The following is a 10,156-nucleotide window of genomic DNA, read 5'->3' as shown; positions in this document are numbered from 1 at the left end:
TGCCAAATACCCAATGCCACTTATATCTATCTTCATGACGGTGTTCATAAGTAGCTCACTTTGTAGATACTTGCCTCTTGTGAACTTGCTCAATCCATTCTTGAGATGCTCTTTCTCCAATTTGAGCTTCTTGTTTTCTTCCTTGAGAGCATCATTGTTTTTCTCTTCCTTGAGCTTATTGTTCTCTTCTTTGAGCTTCTCATTCTTAAGGATCAAGTCAACATCATGATCAAGAGTTTTTTGCACAATCGTGTTGTGGCTTTTGATCTCTTTAAGATCTTTCTTGAGCTTTTCATTGTCATTCTTGAGCTTGAAAAACTCATCATAATCATCGGCCTCAACCACTTGCTTGCCCTTGCTACTAGAACTTTGCTCAATGCTCTCAATAATCAAATCATCACATGATGTAGCTATATCAATCTTAACAACATCATTAGTAGCATCATGTGGCTCATTGGATAAGAACTCTTAAGCAATAACAAGATTATCATGATTGATCTTTAGAGTTGTATATTCTTCTTTTAGCTTGTTATGGCTAGTGATGAGCTCATTGTGTATCCTCTCACGTTTACCATGTTTATCTCTAAGCTCTTTCTTAGAAGATTTTAGATCCTTGAGTTTGGATGATATAGCATCATTTGCTTCTCTAAGCTCAATACTAGCCTTTTCCGCCATAGCACATTTTGCTAAAAGTGAATCATTCTTAGCTTCTAACTTTTTATTCTTAGCTCTAGTCTTTATAATGATCTTAGTGTATTGTTTTAGCAATCTAGCAAGATCATCATAAGAAGGTGATTCATATTCATCATCATCACTATCGCTATCATCATTACTAGCATGTTCATCACCACTACTATTATCATCATTTGATACCTTGCGATCACCCTTGGCCATAAGGCATAGGTGTGTAGAGGATGATGGCGGTGGTGGCGGTAAAGATGATGAAGAGTCAATTACAATGGCGGCCACCTTCTCGTTGTCACTATCATCATCGGATGAGCCACTAGATGAATCAATGTCCATGAGCCAATCACCGACGATGTATGCCTTTCCACTCTTCTTCTTCTTGTGGAAGTCCTTCTTCTTGCTATCTCTCCTCTTGTATGGCTTGTTTTTCTTCTTCTCGTCTTCTTCTTCACTACTTGAGTCATCTTTCTTGCCCTTGTACTTGTTCTTGAACTTGTCTTTCTTAGGCTTGGTGCATTGGTGTGCTAGATGACCAAGTTCTCCACAATTGTAGCAATCCATCTCAGAGATTCATTTCCTTCTAGAGCTAGTGAAGAACTTCTTCTTCTTGCCATCGAACTTGATGCCACTCTTGTTGAGCTACTTTAGCATCTTGGCAGTTTTTCTCACCATGAGGGCAAGACTTGCATCATCAACTTCATCATCACTTGAGCTCTCATACTCAAGTCTTGCTTTGCCCTTCTCTTGGCTAGCTTTGAATGCTAAGTCTTTGTCTTTCTTCTTGGTTGAGGATGAGCCATCTTGTGGTGTGATGTGCATATACATCTCATGAGCATTGATCTTTCCCAAGATTTGTGTTGGTGTAGCGGTGGAAAGATCACCTTGATGAAGCACGGTCACAATATGTCCATATTTGTCAATGGGGAGGACACTCAAGATCTTTCTTACAACATCGGATGGTTGCATTTGAGTGAGTCCAAGCCCATTGACTTCCTCTACAAGAACATTCAAGCGTGAGTACATTTCATTAGCACATTCTTTAGGAAGCATCTCAAAAGAGTTAAGCTTTTTTATGACAAGATGATAGCGTTCCTCACGCTCACTCTTTGTTCCCTCATGGAGCGCACAAATGTCCGACCATAGTGCATGGGCGTCTTTGTGGTTCCTCACCCGGTTAAACACATCCTTGCAAAGGCCTCTAAAGATGGTGTTTCGAGCCTTTGTATTCCATTTCTCGTAATTTACCTCATCACCTTGTAGGTGCATAGCATCCTGAGGTTTTGAGAAGCCATGTGAGGCGGCTCTAAGTATTCCAACATCTAGAGCTTCTAAGTACGCCTCCATGCGAATTTTTCAATATGGAAAATCATCCCCCTCAAAGATAGGAGGAGGTCCATCCCCGTGAGACATCTTTCTCTAGGCGGTTAAGCCTAAATACATGAGCATGATGCTCTGATACCAATTGAAAGGATCAAGATGCCCAAGAGGGGGATGAATTGGGCTAATTCTAAATTTCTTTGCAATAATTAAATCCTATTGTTAGCCCAATTAACCCCTTGTGCCAACAAAGTGTTTCTAATGTTCTATCACACAAAAAGTCTTGCAACCTAAGTTTCAATCCTACACTAGCATGGCAATTCTATGAATGTAAAGACAAATATTGAATTGGTCAAAGTAAATGCTCAAAGTAAATGCTCAAGGTAAATGCTCAAAGTAAAGAGAGAAGGAGGAATGCGGCGATGTTTTGCCAAGGTATCAAAGAGTCGCCACTCCCCACTAGTCCTCGTTGGAGCACCCACGCAAGGGTGTAGCTCCCCCTTGATCCGCGCAAGGATTAAGTGCTCTCTACGGGTTGATTCTTCGACACTCCGTCGCGGTGAATCATCCACAACCGCTCACAACTTGAGTTGGGTCATCCACAAGCTCCGCCGGATGATCACCAAGCTCCCAATCACCACCAAGCCGTCTAGGTGATGGCGATCACCAGGAGTAACAAGCACGAACTCTCACTTGACCACAACAAGCCTAATGAGAAGGGTGGATGCACACTTTGCTACTCTTGATCTCACTAATGAGGGCTCTCTTTGGGATTCTCAAATCTCAATCACCTCACTAGGACCTTGCTCTTCTTGGCACTCTCAAAGGTGTTTCTTCGCTGTTGAAATGAGCAAAAGTACCCCCACACACGAATGGAGGAAGTATTTATAACATGGGCTGAAAAATGAACTGTTATGTGCCTCTGCGGGGTGACTAGACGCTCCAATCATGTTGACCGGACGTGCCGGTTAGTTCACCCCGAACTCTAGTGTTTAAAGTGTGACCGGACGCTGGCCAGCGTCCGGTCAACACTGACCGAAAGCGTCCGGTCGTGATTTTCCCTCTCTGGAACCTTACTGGAGTCGACCGGACGCTGGCCCTCAGCGTCCAGTCACTTCACCTCTCAGCGTCTGGTCACTTCCAGACGACTTCACTTTGATCAAATAAACTGACCGGACTCTATGCCAGCGTCCGGTCACACCGAAGCCAGCGTCTGGTCAGTATTTGACCCTCCATTCACTTCCAACTTTCGATCATACATGAATGAAGTTTGCTCCGATGGATCTAAGGGCTTTTTAGGAGCTACCTAGTGCTAGGTTTAGTAAGTGTGCACCACACCTAACCCACTAGACTCACCTAGGTCAAGCTACCCGTCCATACCCCCCTTAATAGTACGACCAAAGAAAAAACAAAGTCCTAAACTATTCTAAGTGTCTCTTTAACTCCAATCGACACTTAGAACTAGTCCATCCTTAACATTGTCGTCCATCCTTTGAAAACCAAAATGATTTCCATCGTAGGGGCATGACCACCATTATAGCCCAATCGATCTTCATTACCATGACCTAACTTAATTGCCTCTGCAAAAACACATGTTAGTCATAGTAATCACGTATTGTCATTAATCACCAAAACCCAACTAGGGGCCTAGATGCTTTCAACTACAACAAACAAGTATCATTACATTCATTGAGAATATATATATATATATATATATATATATATATATATATATATATATATATATATATATATATATATATATATATATATATATATTCTTTTCTTCGACTCGATCAAACTTCAAAATAATTTGGCTTAAAGTGGAGTGAAAATAAAATTGTCAAATTTTGATTATTACTTGAACTAGTGTGTTGATGTTCCACTTTCCTTTTAATTATAAGTCCTAAAAGGTTCTTTTAAAAACAAAAACTATGGTCACATAGAGGCTTTACGTGGCGAAACTAACATCTTTAAGTGCTCTAGGAGTCAAAAATTTAAAGCATGACTTTGTGCTGGACCCAATATAGTTTGCTGACAAAAGCAACTACTGTGTTCGGCTGCAAATGTCACTACCTAATGTTATTATGTGATAGTAAGTTGTGACGACTGGAACAGTGTACCTTACCAACACCTGTCATTTATAATAACGCTATTAGATGATTGGTTAAACTAAAACACGGTGCTTTCGTTTTATATAAACTAGAAGATATCCCTCGTGTTGCTGTGAGGGTTATGAAAATTTTGAAATGAAATTAAGTGGAGATGATGTAGATATCTTGCATTAAAATGTTGAAAGTTAGTGGGATGACATAGGTTATTAGTAGGGGATCGTGTGGAAAGATTGCATGTTGAGATAGACACTAGGCGTGATTGAAGAAGTGTGATGATCAGAAGTAGTGCATCTTCCAGGTGTGTCAGACCCTTGAAACAGTAGCAATGCGCTTCTTATGGATGCCAAATTAATTTTAAAATTGAGTTTTGATTTAAAAAGTTTATGTGAGTTGTAGATTTCATTTGAGTAGAGGTTGCAACTTTCTATAATAAAGGGGTATAATTCTTATTCACGAAGGATTAGCCTAGTTGGATTAACTTTGGACTATAGTAAGCAGATAGAATAATCTTTAGGTGATCCAAACATTCTGGATCAATGGATTATTGGAACACTTTAATCCATCTCGAACCTACTAATAGTAGATTATAGGTGAATGGATAACAAACAATCTAGATTATTATTATATTTACATTCACAATCCAAATTCTGATAATCCAAATGTGCTACAAGCATAGTGCTTTAAATTGGAGGGGGTTAAAGGGGATGAAAGGGATTTCCTACAACTAAAAAGAATAAAACGTGGACATCTTTTGTTGCAACATTGGTTTTGGTTCGTCCGTCTACCTCCCTTGCGATCGTAAAAGTACCTACGTCGCGTCGTGATATATTTACCTCTCCAAACCCTTTTCTCTCTCATTTTAGATCCGGATTGACCGGTTCCCTGGCGAATGGGGGAAGCGGCGGTGGCGGCCCCCTTCCCTCACGCGTTAGCGCCACCCGAGGTGTTGTCCCCAGCAGCAATGCACGGCTTGCCCCGCACGCAGGCGTCCCCTGGTTGTGGTGGTGTGGCTGCCCCCTGCGCGTTGGGGCGAAGGTGGCAGGCACCATGCCCTCTTGCACCAACGGTGGTGTCCGTCCGTCCCCAACCGGCGGCGCACGGCCATCCCTTCCCCGACCGACGGCGCGACCTTCTCTATGTTGGATCTGCGCACGGCCACCCCTTCCCCGACCGGCAGCGGCGGTGACAACTCCTTCTCATGACCGGCATCCTCCGTGGCAGGGCCACAGTGGCGGCGGCGGCGGGCACCATGCCCTCGTGGACTGCGAGCAGGGGCTTGTCCTACCGCTGGCTGGGGCCTCCTCTGGCGGATCCAGATGACTTCTTAGATCTGGTTTGATGGATGCACCGCGTTTGGCCAGACAACACATCCGTGTGGAGGAGCATCGACGGTAGGTCCCTCCTCGCAACGAGCAGCAACGGTACGTATTGGTTGAACGAGTGATATATTTGTTGCTAGGATCCTCGGATGGGTGCTCCATGTGCATAGGCACATGCACTTGTGATGGCTTCACGTGATCCAAATCATGGTCTAAATTATTAGATTAGTCATATGTGAATGGCCAAGATAAATTAGATTTATTTTTCTGGTGTATCTTCATTTTGATAGTTTTTCTCTGCTTTTTTCATGCCTTGCTCACCTGCATCCGAACAAGCGCTACCAATGGTCAGAATAGGCGACATATGACAGTAACATACAAATGCTTGCATATGGCTGCAGCACTACATTAGTAGTATATCTCCTATCTCCTACAACTAAAAAGAATAAAACGTGGACATCTTTTGGTGCGACATTGGTTTTGGTTCATACGTCTACCTCCCTTGCGATCCCGACACCATCCCGTGAAACTTTCCACACCGCCAGGTGGGACCGCAAAACTTTCGCAATCACCATAGTCCCAGATGAAAAGGAATCACCGCAGCCCGCCGCTCGCCCACGATGCGCAATCATCTTCACCCGCGCCTGCCTTCCTACGATAGCCCACGCCGCCACAGCTTCACGCCTACACTGGTACCTTGCCCTGCCCTTGCTTATTGTCCTGTCTTTGTCATTCATCGGAGGACCCCGTGATATGAGGCGCCGATACATGGATGCAATGGCTCTGGTGTGAAAGTATGGTAAACCTGATATCTTTCTCACAATGACGTGCAACCCTAACTGGGATGAGATCAAGAATGAACTTTATCTAGGCCAGACACCACAGGACCACCCAGATCTCGTCACACGGGTCTTTAGAGCAAAGTTAGAGGCGATGAGGAAAATGTTGATGGAGAAAGACATACTTGGGAAGGTGAAGGCATACGTATATGTAGTGGCGTTGGTGCCGCGCATTCACGAGGATAGCTCCTTTGTATTTCCCATTATTGCACCAGGGTCATTAGTTTGTGAGCACGAAAGAAATAGATATCGGAGATTTCTTCCTGCCAATATAAAACATTATCTTAGCCGCATCATGGAAAGGTCTATAAAGTAGAGTTTGTGAGCCTGCGACGCCACGCACCCCGTGACTGTGTTAAATTCATAAACTTTACTTTTTGGATTAAATGTCACTTTAACGTTAGTATTTAATTTTTACAGTATTGTTATCTTATCATGCGATTCGTGTGTTTTAGTACAAAATGTTAGCTATCCCATAGCAACGCATGGACACGCTACCTAGTTTACTTGTAAGAGATTTAATCCCTAGCCTCCAGCCCCTTCCATATCTACCAAACCGAACAAGGCCTAAGGACAGCTCCAACTTTGCGTCGAACCGCTTGATTCGATGCAGCACAAACCGAATTTTTTATATTTTAGCCCTTTTTGAAAGTTTCTCACAAATAGACCCCTGGCGGAAAGAATTCAGAAAATGGACCCTTAGCTTGGCGCCATTGATGCTGGCGCCGAGCTAACACGTCTCGGCGCTAGCGTCTCTGGCGCCGAGCTCCTGGGCACGGTAGATGACATGGCAGTGAGCTCAGCGCCAGTCACTCTGGCGCCGAGCTCGGCGTCGTAGATCTTGGCGCCGAGCTTAGCGCCAGAGTGACTGGCACTGAGCCTTTAATACCTATGGGCCCCACGCCTCTCTTTCTCTCTTCCTCTCCCTCTCTCGCCCTAGCAGAGCCGAGCTCCACCCTACCGCGCCACCGCGCCGCGTCATTGCCCGCGGCTAGCCGCCCACACCGCGGCCAACGGCCCTCCTCCGCCCTCCACCGCCGTCCTCGCCTTAGCCTCGCCTTGGCCTCCACCGCCAGCCTCAGCCGTGGCCTGCCTTGCCGCCCTCCACCGCCTGCCTCACCTCGCCTTGTTGCCCTCCACCGCCACCCTCGGCTGTGGCCGCCGTGCCTCCCGCGCCGTCGAGCCAGACTCGCCGCGCGGAGCCCCGGGCATCCCACGCCCGCCACGTGCCACCGCCGACCCCGCCACCTGCAGCGCCCGACCGTGACACCGCCGGCCTAGATCGTCGGCCTGACCCACGCCCATCGTCCGCTGCGACTCCATCAACGTCCGCGGATCAGTCGTTGGAAAGGTAAAAATTATGAATATGCAATGTACCTACTTAGTTGGCATTTGTTATTTACTAGTTAATGTGATGACTCAGGTAGTTGATTTAGTTAGTGATCTAGTGAGATATATATGTCGATAGATAGAAACATAGATACATAGGTACATAGATATAGTTAGATAGCTACTTAGATATGTAGTTACATATTTAGTTAACTACATATGATCTAGCTATTTAGTGAGTACACTGTATATATATACGTAGTTATTATCTTATTTACTTAGTTTGTAGTTAGAAAGTACTTGTTAGGTACTATCTATCGTCTAATTTGGACTAAATGACATGTGTTTCGTTACGTGTTTGAACTAGATGGACAACCTAGTCACCATATATCATGGAGGAACCGTTGAAAGCGATCACTATGGATATGTTGAGTTTGTTGACATGCAAAGCGTGCCTGTGCTATTCAATGATAGGCCTTCATTTAGTGAGATGGTTGCAAGGGCTCGGGAGGAGCTGCATTGCCTTGGAGATATTTATTGTATATAACTTACACGACATACTTATTGTAATCTTCCTTGGCCGAAGACAACTGTGGGTTCAGTAGGTGGGTCGATCCTCGACCTATTTATCTGCATGCGGAGTACATCTACTACCTGCAGGACCGTATCTTTGATCTAGAAAGGGAAGTTAGCAGCGGTTACAAGGACGACGGACAGGACGACAACAACAATGGTGCCGATTCATAGGAGGCACTCTGCAATGATCCATATTGCACCTTCCCTAACCACAAGAACAAGGGGCCTCCCCCGTCACCCCCGCCACCACCACCACCACCAACGGGAGGCTACTATGGAGAAGGTGCAACACAATTTGGTATGTGGACACACTACTAGGATGACTTTATGTTATTCACATGCCACATATATGTGTTTGTTGTTTGGTTTAATAACCTAAGGCATGTTAGGTTTAGTCAAAGGAAACTTTGTACCCAGGTTCGGTACATGTTCTCACATGCCATTTCATTTGTTTCGTGTGTTGAATTATATAATGTCATACGTCGTTAGGTTTTATTTACAGCACGTGTTCACATTTCAATACGTCCGTATCATTAAGCGAAATATTAAGACCATAAATAATGAAAACAACCACATAATGAAAAGTTCAATACTATGCCACATTACACAACATATTAATACTAGAAGTACGTGCTGACAGTAGACATAGGGGCAAATACACTTCTAAATCCTCAGTCTGAAATGTACTGAGTAAGCAACTCATCATCCAAGTACCAGTCCTCTACTACAACTCTGTTGCTGTGGCTAGGCTCACCTGCGTTTCTCTGATCTGCCTGTCGCCTGTAGTAAGTGGCCTCCACTTCATCTACGGGCACTGTGGCCTGAGTGAAGAACGCGTAAGCCCTCCTCTGCTAGACCGATGAGCTCACTCAGTCTGCCAGTGTCTTCCTCTGCCTGCTCCACCTACAACCCCGCCTCTACTAGAGTGATGAGCTCGCTCAGTCTGCCAGTATCATCCTCAGCCTCTTACGCCTGCAAGCCCGCCTTTGCTAGAGTAATGAGCTCACTCAGTCTACTAGTGTCGTCCTCATCCTCGTCCCCTTCATCAGACAACACAATCGGTGAATGAACGGTGCGACCAACTCAAGATCTATGCTCATCTAACTTCTTCTCCTCATACCTTGCACGAGCCAGCTCTACGGCATGTTCCTCGCTGCAACCAATCCCTTCATGTATAAAATGCAATCAGTTAGCAACGTGGTTATATTTCATTTAAAATCATGCAACGAAAAAATGCTTTCAAGCACTCACTGCCAAATAATGCAACAACATGCTCGTTCAAGACCTGCATCTGTACTCTTGTCTCCTCCCTTGCCTCATTCCTTGCCCTCTCCTTCTCTAACATCATCCGCCTCTCCAATCCCCATTTGTTAAGCCCAACATCGATCGGGTTACATATATTGCGCTGTCTAGCAAACTCACGCATCTTTTCTTTGTGATGTTTAACGAATAGGTTGACATAGTCAGGTGCATATCCCCTCTTCCGTGCAATTACTTGCCTCTTCTTCAGTTCATCCAAGAACTTAGCTTGACCATCATAACATTCCCACCTGCATTTCCTAGTGCTCTGTTCAAACGACAAATACTATCATATATGTCTTAGCAAAAGAAACAAAATACGATTTCATGTTTACTACAAAAATAACCAACCTCATCATACTCAACCATATGGCCGCAATAATGGCATATTCCAAGCTCTGAAGGGACTAGGCCATAGTTGGATTTAACACCACATTCGCACATGACAGGAGGTGCTTTGTAAATTACCCTTTATTTCTTCTTTTCCTTAACCTTTCGCGGTTCTTCCGGCCATTGGTTCTTAGAACCATACAACCACTCCTTGAAACGACACTTCGCCATTGAAAACACTTAATAAGTAGACATTAGTACATGAACACATATAGCTCAACATTTCAACATATACACTTTGTACTTACTTCATGCTTGTTTGGACACACAAACTCCAACGTATTCT

Source organism: Miscanthus floridulus, chromosome 14 (assembly GCF_019320115.1).
Source record: "Miscanthus floridulus cultivar M001 chromosome 14, ASM1932011v1, whole genome shotgun sequence".
In the NCBI taxonomy this organism is placed as follows: Eukaryota; Viridiplantae; Streptophyta; class Magnoliopsida; order Poales; family Poaceae; genus Miscanthus; species Miscanthus floridulus.
This window is presented reverse-complemented; position numbering follows the sequence as displayed.